General features: G+C 37.6%; 1 protein-coding gene across 3 annotated transcripts in view; it reads left to right on the top strand.

Annotated features, from left to right (window-relative positions):
• The window catches only part of SLC4A10 (solute carrier family 4 member 10), a 240345-nt gene that overhangs the window by 40966 nt on the left and 177830 nt on the right, over positions 1 to 21549 (top strand). The window lies entirely within an intron of this gene.

Below are 21549 nucleotides of genomic sequence, written 5' to 3'. Positions count from 1 at the left end.
CTTTCTCAGCATCAGGGTCTTTTCCAATGAGCCGGCTATTTGCTTCAGGTGGCCAAAGAACTGGAGCTTCAGCTTCAGCATCAGTCCTTCCAATGAATATTCAGGGTTGGTTTCCTTTAGAATTGACTGGTTTGATCTTCTTGCAGTCCAAGGGACTCTCAAGAGTCTTCTCCAGCACCACAGTTTGAAAGCATCAGTTCTTCAGCATTCAGCTTTCTTTAGTCCAGCTCTCACATAGGTACAAGACTACTGGAAAAACCATACCTTTGACTATACGGACCTTTGTCAGCAAAGTGATGTCTTTGATTTTTAATATGCTGTCTAGGTTTATCTTAGCTTTCCTTCAAAGGAGCAAACATCTTTTAATTTCATGGCTGCAGTCACTATCTGCAGTGATTTAGGAGCCCAAGAAAATAAAATCGGTCATTGCTTCCACTTTTTCTTCATCCATTTGCCATGAAGCAATGGGACCTGATGCCATGATCTTCAATTTTTGAATGTTGAATTTTAAGCCAGTTTTTTCACTCTCCTCTTTCACTCTCATCAAGAGGCTCTTTAGTTCCTTTTTACTTTCTGCCATTAGAGGGGTATTATCTGCATACCCGAGGTTGTCGATATTCTCCCAGCAATCTTGAGTCCAGCTTGTGAACCATTGGAGCCCAGCAATGGATCCAGCCTGTCATTTTGCATGATGTACTCTGCATGTAACTTAAATAGAGTGACAATATACAACCTTGTTGTATTCCTTTCCCAAGTAACTTTAGTCATGTCCAACTCTTTGTGACCCTATGAACTTAAGCCTGCCAGGCTCCTTTGTCCATGGGATTCTCCAGGCAAGAGTACTGGAGTGGGTTGCCATGCCCTCTTCCAGGGGCTCTTCTGACTCAGTTTGAACCCGTATCTCTTATGTCTCCTGGATTGGCAGGTGGGTTCTTTACTGCTAGCACCACCTGGAAACCCCTTCCTGTATTATACACATCTATACTTTTATCACACATTTTATACTTTTATTTTATACCTTATTTTCTTGGGCTCCAAAATAACTGCAGATGGTGACTGCAGCCATGAAATTAAAAGATGCTTGCTCCTTGGAAGAACAGCTATGACACATTGAAACATGTATATTATCATATATGAAACAGATCGCCAGTTCAGGTTTGATGCATGAGACAGGGTGCTCAGCGCTGGTACACTGGAATGACTCTGAGGGATGGGTTGGGGAGGGAGGTGAGAGGGGGGTTCAGGATGGGGAAACACCTGTATACCCATGGCTGATTCATGTCAATGTATGACAAAAACCACTACAATATTGTAAAGTAATTAGCCTCCAATTAAAATAAACTAATTTTTAAAAAAGAAAGCTATGACAAACCTAGACAGCATATTAAAAAGCTGAAACCTTACTTTGCCAACAAAGGCCCATCTAGTCAAAGCTATGGTTTTTGCAGTAGTCATGTATAGATGCTAGAGTTGGTCTATGAAGAAAGCTGAATGTCAAAGAATTGATGCTTTTGAACTGCGGTGTTGGAGAAGACTCTTGAGAGTCCCTTGAACTGCAAAGAGATCCAACCAGTCCATCCTAAAGGAAATCAGTCCTGAATATTCATTGGAAGGACTGATGCTGAAGCTGAAACTCCAATACTTTGGCCACCTGATGTGAAGAATTGACTCATTGGAAAAGACCCTGATGCTGGGAAAGATTGAAGGCAGGAGGAGAAGAGGATAACAGAGGATGAGATGGTTGGATGGCATCACCTACTCGGTGGACATGAGTTTGAGCATGCTCTGGGAGCTGGTGATGGACAGGGAAGCCTGGAGTGTTGCAGTCCATGGGGTTGCAAAGAAACAGACATGACTGAGGGACTGAACTGAACTGATACTTTATCAGTGCTATTAATAGTATCACTGGAACCTTAATAGAATTAATTCCATTTTGTATACCAGTATTCTGAGGTTGCTTTTTGGAACGCTCTTTTATATTTTCTTCTGGTGACAATACCCCATTCTATCTTTCCTCTTTCCTAACCTACCTGCTGCTGCTGCTGCTGCTGCTAAGTTCTTTCAGTTGTGTCCAACTCTGTGCAACCCGATAGATGGCAGCCCACCAGGCTCCGCCGTCCCTGGGATTCTCCAGGCAAGAATGCTGGAGTGGGTTGTCATTTCCTTCTCCAATGCATTAAAGTGAAAAGTCCAAGTGAAGTCGCTCAGTCGTGTCCGACTCTTAGTGACCCCATGGACTGCAGCCTACCAGGCTCCTCCATCCATGGGATTCTGGAGTGGGTTGCCATTGCCTTCTTCACCTAACCTACCTAGTCATTCCTATTACTTTTAGTTTGTCAGGACTGCTGAAAGCATAATGAAAATGACTAATTGTTTCTTTCTTTCTCTATCATCTCTACCCCTCTATCATCTCTATCCCTCTATCATCTCTATCCCAACTGAGATCTTCAGTTGGGAAGATAATACACAAAATCAAAACAATTGAAAGTATGATTAAAAGAAAATAAAGATTTGATTTTCTGCTGATAAATTTAGCTTTTATCTTGTCTCTGCAGCAGGAATTTTATGAATATCCTTTTTATTGAAGTTAAGTTGATTTACAATATTGTATTTACTTCAGATGATAGCATAGTCAATATTTTTATAGATTATACTCCATTTAACATTATTACAAAATGGATGCTATAATTTCCTGTGCTGTACAATGTAGCCTTGTTTTTTATCTACTCTATACATAGCGGTTTGTATCTCTTAATCCTCTACCCCTCGCTTGCTGCTTCCCCTTCCCTCTCCCTGATGGTGACAACTACTTTATCCTCTGTATCTGTGAATCTGTTCGGTTTTGTTATATACATTCATCTTACTTTTTAGATTCCACATATAAATGCTAACAGAGTATTGTCTTTCTCTGACTTCTTTCACTAAGCATAATGCTTTCTAGGTTCATGAATCCGCGTTGCTATAAATGGCAAAACTTCATTCCTTTTTAAGGCTGAGTAATATTTCATTATGTATTATACATTGTATATTATATATAATGACTTTAAGATTATACACAATGTCCTAAACTATTAATATTCCTTTTGACTTTTCAAAGCTGCTTCTAAATTACCTTTGGAGCATTTGTGAATAACATATTAGTCTTATTACCAAAGGATTTATAATACCTAGCTAAATTATTTAGAATTATACCTGTTTTTTCCTTTGCATAACTCAATTTTTTCTTATAATAGTAAATTGCTATTATTTAATAGGGTGACAATATAGTGGGAAAGTATTTTTTGATAGTCTAATGCAAATGATAGTAGTACTGGTCATGAACATGGAAGTCATGTTTAGTAAGTTGAAATAGCGATCGCTTCTCTCATGCTACTCACTTTGATTTTCTCTTGAAGTTTATTAATATGCATTCTATCTATTAAAAAGGTGCTCTTGATTGCCAGCTACAGTGGTCCCCTGTTGTCAGTCCCTTTGAATTCTCAGATGCTTGTAAACCTTTTGACTATACCTTTGCTTTTAGATCTTCCTTCTCTTTTCTCATCTCCCTTCCTGTGGCTTCTCAGAGCAGTCTTCCTTAGTGTTTTTTGTTGTATCCACTGGCCGCTCTTAGTCTACTTGACATTTCTATGTTTATTCCCAAAATTAAAATAGTTTTTATTGTTTTAAAAGTTATTAAAACAATATTTTAAAACAAAAAATGGCTTGAGTTAGAAAAATCCAAGAAATATAAAAAAGTATAAAGGAGGCAAACAAAACAAAACAACAGCCCCCAAAACTCACCACTTAGAAGCAAAAATTATTACTTTTGAACAGAATTAATATTATAAACAGAATACACTTTAATTATGTACATAAACAGATAAGGGTTTAGTTCAGTTCAGTCGCTCAGTTGTGCCTGACTCTTTGCTACCCCATGTCCCAAAACCCATGTCCATCAAGTTGGTGATGCCATCCAACCATCTCATGCTCTGTCGTCCCCTTTTCCTCCTGCCCTCAATCTTTCCCAGCATCAGGGTCTTTTCCAATGAGTCAGCTCTTTGCATCAGGTGGCCAAAGGATTGGAGTTTCAGCTTCAACATCAGTCCTTCCAGTGAACACCCAGGACTGATTTCCTTTAGGATGGACTGATTGGATCTCCTTGCCATCCAAGGGACTCTCAAGAGTCTTCTCCAACACCATAGTTCAAAAGCATCAATTCTTTGGCACTCAGCTTTCTTCACAGTCCAGCTCTCACATCCATACGTGACTACTGGAAAAACCATAGCCTTGACTAGATGGACCTTTGTTGACAAAGTAATGTCTCTGCTTTTTAATGTGCTGTCTAGATTGGCCGTAACTTTCCTTCCGAGGAGTAAGCATCTTTTAATTTCAGTGATTTTGGAGCCCAGAAAAATAAGGTCTACCACTGTTTCCACTGTTTCCCCATCTATTTGCCATGAAGTGATGGGACCGGATGCCATGATCTTAGTTTTCTGAATGTTGAGCTTTAAACCAACTTTTTCACTCTCCTCTTTCACTTTCATCAAGAGGCTCTTTAGATAGCTAAATTACATGTAAGTGAATTATAGTATAATTCACAATCTTTTAAACTACTCTCTTCATTAAAAAAATCAGCATCATTCCATGTTAATATTGATATTGTCCATATTAATTGTACTTTGTATTTCATTGCATGATTTTATCATGCTTTATTTAACCAATCCCTTATCAATGGACGTTTTATTTCTCATTTATCTCTTTTAAACAAAGTTCCAATGAATTATTATTATATATATATTTTTTGTGCACTTGGGTTTCCTGATGTAATTCTCAGAAGGATCACTGACTCAAAAGGTTATAGAGTTTAAAATTTTTGATCTATGTTTTACCCTCCCACTGACATAATGTGAGAGGTTCCATCCATTTCATCAAAGTTTTGTCTATTCTCATCTGTCTTTCAAATGTTGGTTACTCTCTATATATCTGTCCTTGATTTTTTTCTTCTTATTCTTTGTTCTATCTGGGTATGATTCACTTCTGGGAATGTTATTCACTTCTTGGAATGTAATTTCCACCTATAAGAGCTACAGGAGTCTGTATGGATGCATCCAAAGCATTCCATGTGCATCATACAGACCTTCATACAGTGAACATGCCTAAAGTAGGCACTGAAAAAGGTGAACATTACCAGAGTAGCGGTCATCTTATACAAACATTAGTCGAGGGAAATGCTAAGGGAATACTTAGATCATAACTGCTAAATAACTGAGTATTTGAAAGACTGTTACATGAACGATGAACTGTATCATTTTTTTATGTTACATGGAAATAGTAGAGTTTTGCATGACGAAAGAAACAAGTTTTTAAAATTTCCCTATTGGATACAATTACTTAGAAATGTTTAGTTTTAGCAGTGTTGGGTTAAATTCTTCAACTTCTGTTTATTTCACATTTATTTCTATTTATTCCTCTCATGAAAATGAGAGAATCAGTCAGGTGCTCTCTAAAGAATTTTGCAGCTCTAAATTCTATGATCTTTAATTTCTAGAGTATGCTTTAAAATTTAAATTTCTTGTTAACTTTGCTTGATATTTGAATACTTTGAAGTTTTCAGTTCTCTTACTGACAAGAAAAGTTCATTGGTTTTGAATTTGAAAAGGACTGCTTGCTCTGTATAAGTGAGTGAAAGTGAAAGTCACTCAGTCATGTCCGACTTTTTGCGACACCATAGACTGTACAGTCCATAGAAGTCTCCAGGCCAGAATACTGGAGTGGGTAGCCTTTCCCTTCTCCAGGGCATCTTCCCAATCCAGGGATCAAACCCAAGTTTCCCTCATTGCAGGCAGATTCTTTACCAGCTGAGCCACAAGGGAAGCCCAGGAATACTGGAGTGCGTAGCTTATCCCTTCTCCAGCAGCTTTTCCCGACCCAGGATTCAAACTGGTGTCACCTGCATTGCAGGCAGATTCTTTACCAACTAAGCTATCAGGGAAGCCCTCTGTGTAAGTGAAGGGTTTAAAAAATGTCCTATTAATGATTCATGCTTCTTGAAAACATGAAAAATTATCCTTTACCTTTCTTGGGGAAGAAAGAAATTTGAAGTAGAAAAGATGTGCCAACATATCATCAAATATACATTTTTTATGGAAAGGGTATATCTGGCTTTGTTATTTTGAGATGTAAAATTAGGTCATATTTGGTTAGCATTGACAGAGGTACATCCTGTCTGGATATTCCAAAAGTATGGCATTTCTCCTCGGGTTCTCCTCCCAAGTTCCGTAGGGTTACTTAAACTAAATGGTTTAATCAGTCCTTAATATCTCTAACCAGTTGCCACCTTCAGTGAGAATTAATGGGACTTCAGATTCACTAATTTATTCTTTCCTCCAGTTCTACTTAATGCCTATTATTAACTGCTGGCTCAGTGGTAAAGAATCTGCCTGCCAACACAGGAGACGCAGGTTTGATCCCTCGGTCAGGAAGATCCTCTGGAGAAGGAAACAGCAACCCATTCTAGTATTCTTGCCTGGGAAATCCCACGGACAGAAGAGTCTGGTGGGCTACATTCCAGGCAGTTGCAAAGGAGTTAGACCTGACTTGGGAACTAAACAGCAACAACAAAGATACTACTCTAGGTACAAGTAATATAGCAGTGAAAAAAGAGATAAAATATGGACCTTATAAACTAGATATCTCCCTCATGGTTGATCTCAACAACTGTTTAACTCTAGAAAACTTAACATATTAGTCTCAGTATCTTCTACCACCAAGTAGAAATCTCTTGGCATCCAGGGAGTTGGGTGATGCAAGCTGCACTGGAGTTTGTGACTACTCACTATTATTTGGAGCAAGGCCCTGTCCACCAAGGTTTTTGATCCTTCCTGGTTTATCTGTACAGGTTAATCCAGTCAGCTACACAGCTTCCTTCTCTACATATATGCATACCAAAATCAGCCTTGAGACTTGAGTGTATACTTCAAGTTTTCCTCGCATAGAATAGGCTCTCTAGTACCTAAGTGACTGTCAGAAAGGTGTTTAGCGTCATTCACATGATGGACGTCAAACCATCAATACACACACACACTCGCACACACACACACACACACACACACACACACACACAGAGTAATCTGGTGGCTGCAGATGAGTCTGGAAAAGGGTCCAAACTCTCTTCCCATCTGTGGAGTTTCCTTTCAACAGAGAATGGAAGTGGGAAGCCTAATGCATTCCTGCTTGTCTTCATTTAGGGTACCATACGCCTTCAGAAATTATTTAATGACTTTACATCTCAAAGCAAAAGGATTTGGGTGCAGCTTCCCTTCTTCCTAAAATGCTCTCATGATCCTATATAAATGAGAGGATGAAAACAGATGCCCCCTAAAGTCACTTTTCACCATCATCTTGGCTCTATGGTTTTGTATTGCCCCAATAATTTTTTTATTCTCTTGACTTAGAATTGGGTACTTGTGCTCCACATAATTACAAAACCGCACAAGTGAACCTTTCTAGAAAATGAAGTCAACCTTATTAAGGTAAACTGATCAGGTCACATCTGGGTATAGAGAGTTGTCAACAAATTAAAAAAGGAAGTTCCATCTTTATGTTCCACTAGGTATCAGGCAGCGGTGTTCTGATAGCCCTCCTTCCTCCTCTTCTCTTGGTTGCCTCCATAGCCTCAGTTTATAGCATTTTCCATTTTTCATGGCTGCTTTCACATCATTGAAATGTTTTCACTGAATACAGAGTTAGGAAGAGACATGCCCAACTAGTTCTGGCAAATTGACATAAGCCCCAGTTTCAACACACCATTGCTGTCAGGTCATATGTGGTAAAGTCATGGGCTTCATCTAAAATATCCCATAAATTTTTTTTAAAATAAGAAGTTTGGTTTCTATATGTAGTATGCTGCTGCTGCTAAGTCACTTCAGTCGTGTCTGACTCTGTGCGACCCCATAGACGGCAGCCTACCAGGCTCCCCCATTCCTGGGATTCTTCAGGTAAGAACACTGGAATAGGTTTCCATTTCCTTCTCTAATGCATGAAAGTGAAAAGTGAAAGTGAAGTCGCTCAGTCATGTCCGACTCTTCGCGACCCCATGGAGTGCAGCCTCTGCCCATGGGATTTTCCAGGCAAGAGTACTGGAGTGGGGTGCCATTGCCTTCTCCGATATGTAGTGTATGTATATGTTTATTCATGAGCAATGAATAAAGCATTTAATGAATAAAGTGTTCATTAAGCAATGGATATTTAAAGAAATAAAAATTCTGTTTACTTCCTGATAAAAACAAGTTACATATGTCTCTGGACCCTCTCTGTGCTTGTGCCTCCCTTCACAAGACATGCTATGTATGTTTCACTTAGCAATACACATCCTATTTTCCTCAAAGTTCTCTCTCCTCTGAGCTAGTTTTTAAAATTTCTAGCCTACTTCAGCAAAAAACTCTTTAAAAATGAGTTTTAATTTGTTGTCATTTATTTATTCAGCACTTACTGAGCTTTTAATATGCCAGGTACTAGGAATGAGAACATGATTGTACAGACCTTATTACTGCCTCTAGAGCCTATCATAGGCATTATGTACCTGATTATACAATTAGTTATTTAACTGAATTTTTGAAAAATGTTATAAGGAAATATAAGGTGCTCATAGAATATATGGGCTTCCCCAGTGTCTCTGTGGTAAAGAGTACACCTGCAATGCAGGGGAGGCAGGGGATGCGAATTAGGTCCCTGGGTTGGAAAGATCCCCTAGAGGAGGGCATGGAAACCAACTCCAGTATTCTTGCCAGGAAAATCCCATGGACAGAGGAGCCTGGCGGGCTACAGTCCATGGGATCTCAAAGAGTCAGACACAACTGAAGTGACAGCACCCACACAGGCATGCATGCATAGAATGTGTACTGGTGATGGTATGTGATAAAATTAGACAGATTTGATACATATGATTACATGGTGGCATAAGAGGAAAAAACCCACAAACTTTCTTGTGGAAAGCAGAAGGGAAAAAAGCAAAAGCTTTCTCTAAGTCTTTTTTGTATCACATATGCCAGTGTCCCAAAAGTCAAAATAAGGTACATGGCCAAGCCAGGATTCAAGGATTAGAAGAACAGATTCTACTATTTGATGGGAGAATCTCCTAAAATACTGTGGCCATTAAAAAAAAAATCTGCAACACTATTTCCTATTTGTAAACTTCTGTGTAGAAATGTTAAAAGTGTTTTCCTCTTTGCTTTCAGATATTTTAATTTTTTCTTTCCTTCAGTTTCACAGTTTGAGTTCCATCACCTGTCTTCATGGAAATCTTTTTTTCTTCAAAAAGTCTTCAGTTTTTCCAGGCAACCCTTCTGTCTTTAATTACCACAATTCTCAGAATGAGCCACTTTCTACATATGTACATGTCTTTCAGATTAATACAAGACAAGTCTAAATCTGGAAAATTTTACAGTTTTACTTTTTTGCTCAGTTCAGTTCAGCTCAGTCGCTCACTCGTGTCTAACTCTTTGTGACCCCATGAATTGCAGCACGCCAGGCCTCCCTGTCCATCACCAATTCCCGGAGTTCACCCAAACTCATGTCCGTCGAGTCGGTGATACCATCCAGCCATCTCATCCTCGGTCATCCCCTTCTCCTCCTCCCCCAATCCCTCCCAGCATCAGAGTCTTTTCCAATGAGTCAACTCTTTGCATGAGGTGGCCAAAGTACTGGAGTTTCAGCTTTAGCATCATTCCTTCCAAAGAAATCCCAGGGCTGATCTCCTTCAGAATGGACTGGTTGGATCTCGTTGCAGTCCAAGGGACTCTCAAGAGTCTTCTCCAACACCACAGTTCAAAAGCATCAATTCTTTGGCACTCAGCTTTCTTCACAGTCCAACTCTCACATCCATACATGACTACTGGAAAAACCAAAGCCTTGACTAAACGGACCTTTGTTGGCAAAGTAATATCTCTGCTTTTCAATATGCTCTCTAGTTTGGTCATAACTTTTCTTCCAAGGAGTAAGCGTCTTTTAAAATCATGGCTGCAATCACCATCTGCAGTGATTTTAGAGCCCAGAAAAATAAATTCTGACACTGTTTCCACTGTTTCCCCATCTATATTCCATGAAGTGATGGGACTGGATGCCATGATCTTCGTTTTCTGAATGTTGAGCTTTAAGCCAACTTTTTCACTCTTCTCTTTCACTTTCATCAAGAGGCTCTTTAGTTCTTCACGTTCTGCCATAAGGGTGGTGTCATCTGCATATCTGAGGTTATTGATATTTCTCCCGGCAATCTTGATTCCAGCTTGTGCTTCTTCCAGCCCAGCATTTCTCATGATGTACTCTGCATATAAGTTAAATAAGCATGGTGACAATATACAGCCTTGACATACTCCTTTTCCTATTTGAAACCAGTCTGTGTTCCATGTCCAGTTCTAACTGTTGCTTCCTGACCTGCATACAGGTTTCTCAAGAGGCAGGTCGGGTGGTGTGGTATTCCCATCTCTTTCAGAATTTTCCACAGTTGATTGTGATCCACACAGTCAAAGGCTTTGGCATAGTCAATAAAGCAGAAATAGATGTTTTTCTGGAACTCTCTCTCTCTTTCCATAATCCAGTGGATGTTGGCAATTTGATCTCTGGTTCCTCTGCCTTTTCTAAAACCAGCTTGAACATCAGGAAGTTCGCGGTTCACATATTGCTGAAGCCTGACTTGGAGAATTTTGAGGATTACTTTCCTAGTGTGTGAGATGAGTGCAATTGTGCAGTAGTTTGAGCATTCTTTGGCATTGCCTTGCTTGGGGACTGGAATGAAAACGGACCTTTTCCAGTCCTGTGGCCACTGCTGAGTTTTCCAAATTTGCTGGCATATTGAGTGCAGCACTTTCACAGCATCACCTTTCAGGATTTGAAATAGCTCTACTGGAATTCCATCACCTCCACTAGCTTTGTTCGTAGTGATGCTTTCTAAGGCCCACTTGACTTCACATTCCAGGATGTCTGGCTCTAGATGAGTGATCACTCCATCGTGATTATCTGGGTCATGAAGATCTTTTTTGTACAGTTCTTCTGTGTATTCTTGCCATCTCTTCTTAATATCTTCTGCTTCTGTCAGGTCCATACCATTTCTGTCCTTTATTGAGCCCATCTTTGCATGAAATGTTCCCTTGGTATCTCTAATTTTCTTGAAGAGATGCCTAGTCTTTCCCATTCTGTTGTTTTCCTCTATTTCTTTGCATTGATCGCTGAGGAAGGCTTTCCTAACTCTCCTTCCTATTCTTTGGAACTCTGCATTCAGATGCTTATATCTTTCTTTCTTTCCTTTGCTTTTCGCTTCTCTTCTTTTCACAGCTATTTGTAAGGCCTCCTCAGACAGCCAGTTTGCTTTTTTGCATTTCTTTTCCATGGGGATGGTCTTGATCCCTATCTCCTGTGCAATGTCATGAACCTCCGTCCATAGTTCATCAGGCACTCTATCAGATCTAGTCCCTTAAATCTATTTCTCACTTCCACTGTATAATCATAAGGGGTTTTATTTAGATCATACCTGAATGGTCTAGTGGTTTTCCCCACTTTCTTCCATTTAAGTTTGAATTTGGCAATAAGGAGTTCATGATCTGAGCCATAGTCAGCCTATCTTGTTTTTGCTGACTCTGTAGAGTTTCTCCATCTTCAGCTACAAAGAATATAATCAATCTGATTTCAGTGTTGACCATCTGGTGATGTCCATGTGTAGAGTCTTCTCTTGTCTTGTTGGAAGAGGGTGTTTGCTATGAACAGTGTGTTCTCTTGGCAAAACTCTATTAGCCTTTGCCCACTTCATTCCGTGTTCCAAGGCCAAATTTGCCTGTTACTCCAGGTGTTTCTTGTCTTCCTACTTTTGCATTCCGGTCTCCTATAATGAAAAGGACATCTTTTTTGGGTGTTAGTTTTAAAAGGTCTTGTAGGTCTTCATAGAACCGTTCAGCTTCTTCAGCATTACTGGTTGGGGCATAGACTTGGATTACTGTGACAGCTCATATCCTACCAATTTCCCTGAAGCAAAGTGTCAAGGCTAATATTTAGTTAAAATGAGGTTAGGAGATCAGGAGCACAATCTTGTCTTTTGCATTCATTTTTTAAAGTATCCCAGAACATATGTTGATCTCTTTTCCTTGTAAAATAAAATAGCAAAACATGAATATTTGAAGATAATAGTAAAATTGCAAGCTTTTGTAATTACAAAAATGCATGCTTTATCTCACCTTACTTTTCTCCTGCTGTAACATGCACCTCACATTATTCCCCAAAAGTGTTCTTCTATGTTTGTGTGATTTATGTTGTTTTTCTGGATTTCCCACTCCTCCATTTCCCATTCTCTAGTTTAATACTCAAGTCCTTCTCCATGAAACTTTCCTTGATTGCTCAGGTTACCTTTGATTTCACTTTGCTATGAACTCCTACAGCATTTAATGCGTGATACAACACAAGAATATTAGCTTTAATACAGATTTTTTTTCTACTTTTTATTTGTTTGATTGCTTGCTATTTTCTTTTCTGGCATTTGATTTTTGAGCAATTGGATGACTATCTTTTTCTTTAAGTGCAGGGATCATATCCTATAAGCGTTTCTTATTATTCCTGTTTCTTCACTGATTTTGACTAGATTCCCTTTGAGCACCCTAAACATCCAACATCAAGCTCTCTTACAATCTATCAAAATGGGAAATTCTCTTTTTTTTTCCTTAGAAAATACATGTTATGAATCCTAATAGTGAGGCTTATTATCCTCCAAGATAAAAGCTAACATTGATATCTCAAGGTACAAAGTAATGTAGTTGTTATGTTTTGCTCAAGATAGTGTTATAAACGTATAAGAGATAGTATATTTTAAAATATCCCATAGTATCTTCTAAACTAGTAAACCTCAAACTGTGATTTCTTTGATGAACAACTTTAGCACATTCAAGATTTTTATTTTCTGTATAGCATAGTCACAGTCACGTGGTCTTTGGTTTTGTAATCATTACATATATGGTCTTAGTGTCAGGTGACTGTGACTAACATTGGTGTGGCTTATTAATTCTTTCAGCAAAATAGCACAAGAAACAACAGTGCAGTAGTGGTAAGTAGCCTAATAGTATCTCTTTGCAATGTACACATATACACACTCACTTAACACCCTCTTGGTTTCTTTTCTTGCTCTCTATAGCTCTAATCTCAGAAGAGAATTTCTGTTGGACTTACAGCTCTTTGATGTGCTATGATAAATGATGCCTTGTTGTGTTTTCTGATTCTTTTAGAGTATCCATGGAATTAAAGATCACATGCTTATTCAGCTTAACGTACTTGACCTTTCCCCATGATTGACACATCTAAATAAATGGTTGTAGCAACTCAGTAATTATGCACCAGCTGTGTTATATTCGTTTCACAGAAAAAACACACAGTTCTCTTCAAGAGTAGATAGCTTGACCCCTTTCCTGCCAGCTAAATAAAGCAGAGTAGTTAATTAGTATTATTATGAATCATAGTAGGATTCCTTTCCATCCCCAAATGCATCTCTTTTCTGAAAGCATTTTGTAAACACTCAGTATACTATGACCACGGACGCATAAAGTGTTGTTTCAGTACTGGTATTTTTTACATAATGAAAATATTTACAATAATTCTGGACCTGCTCAATATTCCACACAATATAAGGGTCAGAAATCCAGGATTCGTTAACAAGATTTGTGTTCAGAAAGCAGTATTACCTTTAATGAACCCTTTGTTTTTCTAATGGGGAAACTATTTTCCCTCAACTGACATACAAGTAAATTTCAAATAAATTCTTGTGTTCAGTGCTTATTTCTTTTAATAGCAGTGTTGCATTCTCACTTCTTTAAAATATATTCATATCTAAATTTTTATTGGGTTTTTTAACATTATGTAAAATTAATTCTTATTGACCATTTTGATGAATTTAAGAAATGCTCATTGGAAACAATTCCTTTTTAAAATAAAATTCTGGACTTTATCATAAAATAAAAATTGTTCTGTATCTAATCTTGAAAAATAATTCCAGTTATGTTTAATAAGTCATTTCAGAACCATGTCATTTATCACTAAGTTTCTTGAATTCTTTATCTTCTTAAGTGGTGTCTATTAAATTTTGAATATAATATTGTAGGAAATTTTTATGATAACATTAACCTGGAAATGTTACTTGTATATGTTTTTCTACAGAGTGTAAGGTGTTTCTCTAATTTCTTAGGCCAGGCTTTATATAGTTAGGATTAGAAAAGTTGGCAATATATCGAAAACCTGGAAGACAATGAAATAAGACAGAAAATTTGTCTTCCTCTTTCTTTAAGCCATTGAGAGTGAGTAGCATGAAGCGGGAAGGGAACTAACCCGTGTCTACCATGTGATACAACATGTTCAGTATTTTATACCAGTTATATTATCTCACATAATCTTTGTATAAAATCTCCTAAATCTATTGGTAAATTTTTAATGCATATAATATTTATTTCTTCCTAAAATCAAGCACAACATTTCTGTATCAAAGGAGGACTATTATTATTTATCAGCAGTAACCACATTTGTTCTTCACACCCCATTCTTCCCTTTCAGCATAATGAGATGAGAACCAGATGGTAATATGCATAGAAGGGGAGCCCCAAAATTATGAGTCTGGAAATTTATATAGGAACTACTATACAACAGTCTTTTTCCACCTTGAGAGGCAGATACATCTTTTCTACCTTATGTAAAAAAATCTCAGGGAAGATAAGGGTAAGATCCCCAGTTTAAACCCTTTGGAATACAAACCAGTAGCTCTTGGACTTTTATTATCTTTTGAAATGTAAACATATAAACCTGGGAGATAAGTGTCTATATCTCTTTGAAGGTCTCTATTTTTTAGGCAATTTCAAAATTTACCCTTTAACCTAGGTTTCACTTTATTTGGTATATAAGTCTCTAACCATACAGATAATATTTTCTCTATTTCATAGCCATGAACTATGGCAATTTCAGTATATCTGCACTGAAATACGTGGCCATTAACTTTGTTTCTATTCTTAAGTTTTTTAGTGTGTTTAGTAGCATAATGCATCATTTTGTCTGTTATCTATGCATTTTACTAAAAATGAAAAGATTTATATGTGCAATAAAAAATTTTTAAGCATTAGAAACTATTGAGCACCATTCTAGATACTTGGGATACATCAGTGAACAAATTAGAGATCCCTGCTCTTCTGAAATTTAAAAACTTTCAGAAGAAACTAGAAATTCAACACTAAACATTTATTATGCTTATGTAAATAACTTAGTATAGAAAGTTCCTGGGTGGTAGTGAGAATGCCAAGGAAGCCAGTGTGGCTGGAGTGGAGTGATGAGGGAATCAGCAGAGGAGGCGATGGAAGAGCTGGCAGGAATGGGGAAATCTCAGGGGATGTGCGGATCTCAGAGGGTCTCATAGAGCGTTAGAGAAACCTTGGCCTTTTCTCTGAGGGAAACAGGTTAGCAGAAGATTTAGCTGAGGAATGGCATAACTAACCTGCCTTTTAAGAGGGCTACATTAGCTGCTGCATTTAGAAGAGACTGTAGGGGTTAAAGGTAGACCCAAGAAGACCTGTCTGGAGGCTAATGCAGTAATTCTGGTTGGGTGTCATGTGGCCTGACCAGAGCAGTGAAATGAAATAATAAGCAGACAAATTTTGGATATATTTTGAAAGTTGTCCCAACAGATTTTCCAGTGGATTTGGTTGTAAGCTTAAGAAGAGAGGTAAAAAATGATTCCAAGGTTTTTGTCCTGAGCAACTTGACAAATGTTTTATCATCGACTGAGATAGACAAGATTCTGGGGGAACAGTTTGTTTGGGGAGTTAGGTTGGGATAGATTAGGAGTTTAGTCATGAACATGTTGATCTTGAGATGTCTTTTAGACATGCAGTGGAGGTATCAGGTAAGCAGTTGGATATGCTAGTTTGGAGTTTGGGAAAGAAGTTTGAGCTGGAGATAGAAAATTGGGAGCTGCTCACATAAGGTTGTATTAGCGGCAGATTGAGACTTTGTGTGTCCTGAAGCTTAAGCAATTTTGAGGATTCTCTAAGAGAAAGAATTCAAAATTTGAATTTAAATTACATACAAAGGTGAATATTTATAATGAGAAAAATCAAAACACTTATTTGGAAACTGATAAGTAGCGCAAAATCATAACATTTGGAGAAATGGCATAATATTTTTAATAACTGCCTGACATACCTCTGCTCAATGGACATGAGTTTGAGCAAACTCTGAGATAGAGTGATAGGAAAGCCTGGTGTGTTGTAGTTCATGGTGTTGCAAAGAGTCAGACATGGCTTAGTGACTGAACAATGGCAACAACGTATATCTGTAATACTTTTCTTCCAATATTCTTGAACTTTAATGTCAAATATTTTAAAACATTATTTTCTGTAGAGAATATGGAAAGTTAAATCAGTCTTTATCATGATTAATTAAAATTTAATTTTTACTAGTGATAGTCTAGAAAGATTTCTTTCATCTTTACAACTTATTTACAATTTTACGAAAATTTTCAGGGTTGTCTTAAAGTTTAAAACTTCTATGAAGCTTCTTGCATATATAACCTGAAATATTTGGAAGAATTTTCCAAAGACTAACTCTGACTCTATGCAGTTGAGACCATGCTTCTTTTCTATTGACCACATGCTTCCAATACTAGGCAGATTATGATACCTCTGCATATTATGACACCATTTCAGCCCCGAACATTTGTGTCACAATGTAGTACAATGAGTACTAAGCCACTGGAAACTATTCCTACTTTAGGATAGTTGGGATAGCTAACTAATAATTTACTCATATCTGGAAGTGATTGTGAATCACATAAATATGTTCATTTAAACCCAACCTAAATATATCTCCAACTCCATTTCCTCTTGTTATTGTTGTTTAGTTGCTAAGCCATGTCCAGCTCTTTTTGTAGTCCCATGGACGGTAGCCTGCCAGGCTCCTCTGTCTGTGGGATTTTCCAAGCAAGAATACTGGAGTGGGTTGCCATATCCTTCTTCTGGGCATCTTCCCTACTAGGGATTGAACCTGTGCCTTCTGCATTGGCATATGGATTCTTTACCACTGAGCCACCAGGGAAGCCCCTATTTCCTTTTAGTTTCCCCAAAATGTTTCCAGATACACAATGCCACCCCCCATTGTGAAGGTATTTTATATTTACAAATTTTCCTAAAATATATGACCGTGAGAACACAATTTGTTTTTAAATTAAAAGACTTCACTTTTCAGAGCAGTTTTAGGTCTGGGGAGGTTATACAGAAAATACAGAGTTCCCATCTGCTCTTTCTCTCCCCTGCACACAGTTTTCCTATTATTAACATTTTGCATTAGTGCAGTACATTTGTTACAAATGATAAACCAATATCAATAGATTATTATTAACTAAACCCCATAGTTGACATTTGGATTTACTCTTTGTTTTGTATATTTCTGTGGGTTTGAGGCAGTGTACAATATTACATATACATCATTACAGTATCATCCAGGATAGTATCACTTCTGTAAAAATGCCTGATACTCCACCTCTTCATCCCTAATCCCGCTCCCTGAACCCCTGGAATCTCTGACATTTTTAACTGTCTCTGTGGTTTTACCATTTCCAGAATGTCATATACAGGTTAACATCTTAGAGTATGTTGCTTTTTCACTGACGTCTTTCACTCAGCAATATGAATTTAAGTTTCCTCTGTGTCTTTGTTGTTGCTGATACTCCATTGCATGGATGTACCACAGTTTGTTTATTCACTCACCTAGTAAAGGACGGAGAAGGCAATGGCACCCGACTCCAGTACTCTTGCCTGGAAAATCCCATGGACAGAAGAGCCTGGTAGGCTGCAGTCCATAGGGTCGCTAGGAGTCGGACACAACTGAGCGACTTCACTTTCACTTTTCTCTTTCATGCACTGGAGAAGGAAATGGCAACCCACTCCAGTGTTCTTGCCTGTAGAATCCCAGGAACGGGGGAGGCTGGTGGGCTGCCGTCTATGGGGTCGCACAGAGTCAGACATGACTGAAGCAACTTAGCAGCAGCAGCAGCAGCAGTAAAGGACATCTTGGTTGTTTCCCGGTTTTTGATGATTATAAAAAAACCTGCTATAACAATTTGTGTGCACGCTTTTGCATGGGCATTAGTTTTCAACTCATAGTGTCAAATGGCTAGTGAGTAAATTAGCACTTAGATTAGGATCTAGACACAGACTTTACGCCTTTCACAAAAATTAACCCAAAATGGATCTTTTACCTAAATGTAAAACAAAATTATACAACTTCTAGAAGATAACAGAGGAGAAAATCCAGGCGACCTTGAGCTTGGAGGTGACTTCTTATATGCAACAACAAAAAGCACAATCCATGAAAAAATCTTGATAAATTAGACTTCTTTACAATGATAGTTTCTACTCTGTGAAAGACATTGTTACAGGATTGAAAAGACAAGCTGCAGACAGGAGAATCCACTTGCAGAAGGGAACTGATAAAGGACTGTGGCCCCAAGTATGCAAAAAACTCTTAAAATTCAACAATAAGAAAATAATCCAGTTACAAAATAGGGAAGGATCTGAAGAGAAATCTCAGCAGAGAAGATATATAGATGGTAAATACACATATAAAAAGAGGCTCAACATCATATGTCATTAGGGAATTGCAAGCTAAAGCAATTAGATACCATTACACATCTATCAGAATGGCTAAAATCCAGAACGTTGACATCAGCAAATGTTGGCGAGGATGTGGTGCAACAGGATCTCTCATCCTTTGCTCACTGGAAGGAAAAATGGTACAGCTACTTTGGAAGATAGTCTGGTAGTTTCTAATGAAGGTAAGCCTACGTTTACCATATAACCCATCAATTAAACTAATAGTGAAAAAATGAAATGAGTCTTTTCTTTTTAACCAACCCTGTAGGATTCTGTGTCAGGAAATTCCTTCAGAGTGTTCTTTCTTTTCTGAACTAAAATGTTAGGTCAGCTCTGTGTCTTGGCATCCTCTTCTTATCTGAATATATTTGGATATAGTTTCAGATTGTTTATTTCAGCCTTGACTTGGCGACTTCTTAGGATGTTACTTCTGGCAATTGCCCATGATATTCACATTCTACCAACAAAGGCAATATTCATTACCCTCAACCACGCCTCTGGACTGGCCGGTCAGATCCACGATTCTCCTTATCTTTGTCTTTCTGGTAATCAGTTCAGTTCAGTTCAGTTTCTCAGTTGTGTCCAACTCTTTGCGACCCCATGGACTGTCTGGTAATGGCTTTCTTGATTAACAATTGTTAGAAACCTTTTCAACCTTTAAGGCTTAGCTCTAGGAAATAGTCACTGTCTAAACTTACACAACTTTTATTCATTTCCCTATCCACTGAAACTGCTCTCAAGAAAGTTAAAGATAAACATTAATTCCCAAATGTAATAGCTAATTTTTAGTCAATTTTCTTTGACTCCTTTATAGCATATAAGCTGGTAACTCTCACCTTCTTAAAACTCTTTTTCTTTGGTTTCTTTTAAAATTTTTAAAATTGTGAGCTGAAGCATACATATGGAAAAGTGCACAAAGTTTAACAAATATTTTTAAAGCAAAAACTTGTATCATGAAACAGAACATTTTTAGCACCCAGAAGTTTTTCCTGTGGTAAGAAGCAAGCAAGTTTAATCTCCCATGTTTAATTTAATTGGAAATTCACTCTTCATTTTTTTAAATTGTTTCTTAAGTCTTTGATTTTTTTTCTGTAACTCTTTAGTGTTAGTTTTATGCAAGTCTCAATCTTTGTTGCTTTATACCCTCTCCATGATTACTAGCCTTCAACTTACTAGCATAGAGGATTACAATGTAGTGATGGCCAAGTAATTCAAAATTATTAATGTTAAATACCAATGTTTGTGACTTATTTTAAATATTTAACTTTGTGGTATGTCCTGTTATCTTGTAAGGTAAGTTCTCCTTCCTAGAGCTTCCTCAAAAGGTTTCTGTTATTTTCGTTTTAATTAATTCATTAAAATTTTATTTTTATATGTTTTAAAGCTACAGTCCATTTACAGTTATTACAAAATATTGGCTATATTCCCCGTGTTGTCCGATATATCTCTTAGCCTGTCTTATGTCCAGTAGTTTGTACCTTCCACTCCCTCTCTTCTATGTTCCCCGCACCATTGGTGACTGCTAGTTTGTTCTCTAATCTGTGAATCTGCTTCTTTTATCATTGTATTCACTAGTTTATTGTATGTTAGTTTCCACATATAAGAGATATCCTACAGTATTTGTCTTTCTCTGTCTGACTTATTTCACTTAGCACAACGCCTTCCAGATCCATCCATGTTGTTGCAAATGGCAAAATTTCATTCTTTTTTTAATGGCTAAGTAGTATTTCATTGTGTGTGTATATATATATACACACATACAGGGCTTTCCTGATGGCTCAGTGATAAGAAATTAACCTGTAATATAGGAGATGCATGAGAGGAGTCTTTGATCCCTTAGTCGGGAAGATCCCCTGGAAGAGGGCATGGAAACCCACTCCAGTATTCTTGGTTGGAGAATCCCATGGACAGAGGAGCCTAGCAGGCTACAGTCCATAGGGTTAGAAAGAATTAGATATGACTGAAGTGACTGAACACACACACACAGATATATATCACAACTTTATCCATTCATCTGCTGATGGATACAGGTTGCTTTCATATCTTGGCAATTGTAAATAATGCTGGTTATTTTTATTAAAAGTTTTTTGTGTATATTTTAGATTGTTCCAGTTCTGTTAAAATAATGATGTTGGTAATTTTCAGTTTTTTCAGTATATAGATCAAATCATGTTTTTTTGAGGGGGTGGGTTCACATCTTCTAATTGTTTCTAATATATACATTCAGAGCAATATACCACACTTGTGAATGTTAGTTTTTCTATAAACTGGAGAAGGCTGAAGCCAGCTGATTTGTAAGAATTAAATAATGTCTTATGTATATTTGCATCCCTGATACCCATCTCAATACCATTCAATAACTTGTTCCTTTCAGTAAACATTTGCCAGGCATCTGTTATATGCTAGGCACTGTGTCAGGTGACAAAGATACAAAATAACTGACACATGGACCTTCCCCAGAGAAGATTCATAAGAAAACTACTTATAAGTAAACAACTACATTCAAGTGCTTTGACTTATATGATTAAGCACCAGAAGATGCTAAGGGGAAAAACGGTCATATATATTTAGACTGAGGGAGTATGAAAAGTCTCATACATGGCATAATCCTTGAACTAAGACTTGGGAGATGAGTTAGGTATTCATCAGGAAAGACAAAGATATTTCATACAATTTGGAGAACAGTACCAACATTAAGTGAAAGAGAGACTTGAGAACACCTGGCAATTTAGGAATGAAAGGATACATGCTGCCTTATCCTGTGTGTGGCAGAGTGGAAGCCTAGAGAAATAGGCAGATGTCCGCTATTGTCTGGCTTTATAGATTCTAAAAGCTTTATCCTTTAGGCAACAGAAAGCAATCAATGAGTCTAAAACAGGGGAGTAATGTAGTCAGATTTGCATTTTGGGAAAAA

Source organism: Capricornis sumatraensis, chromosome 3, assembly GCF_032405125.1.
Source record: "Capricornis sumatraensis isolate serow.1 chromosome 3, serow.2, whole genome shotgun sequence".
Taxonomy (NCBI): domain Eukaryota; kingdom Metazoa; phylum Chordata; class Mammalia; order Artiodactyla; family Bovidae; genus Capricornis; species Capricornis sumatraensis.
The sequence above is the reverse complement of the archived record's forward strand: the minus strand, read 5'-3'. Positions and strand labels throughout refer to the sequence as shown.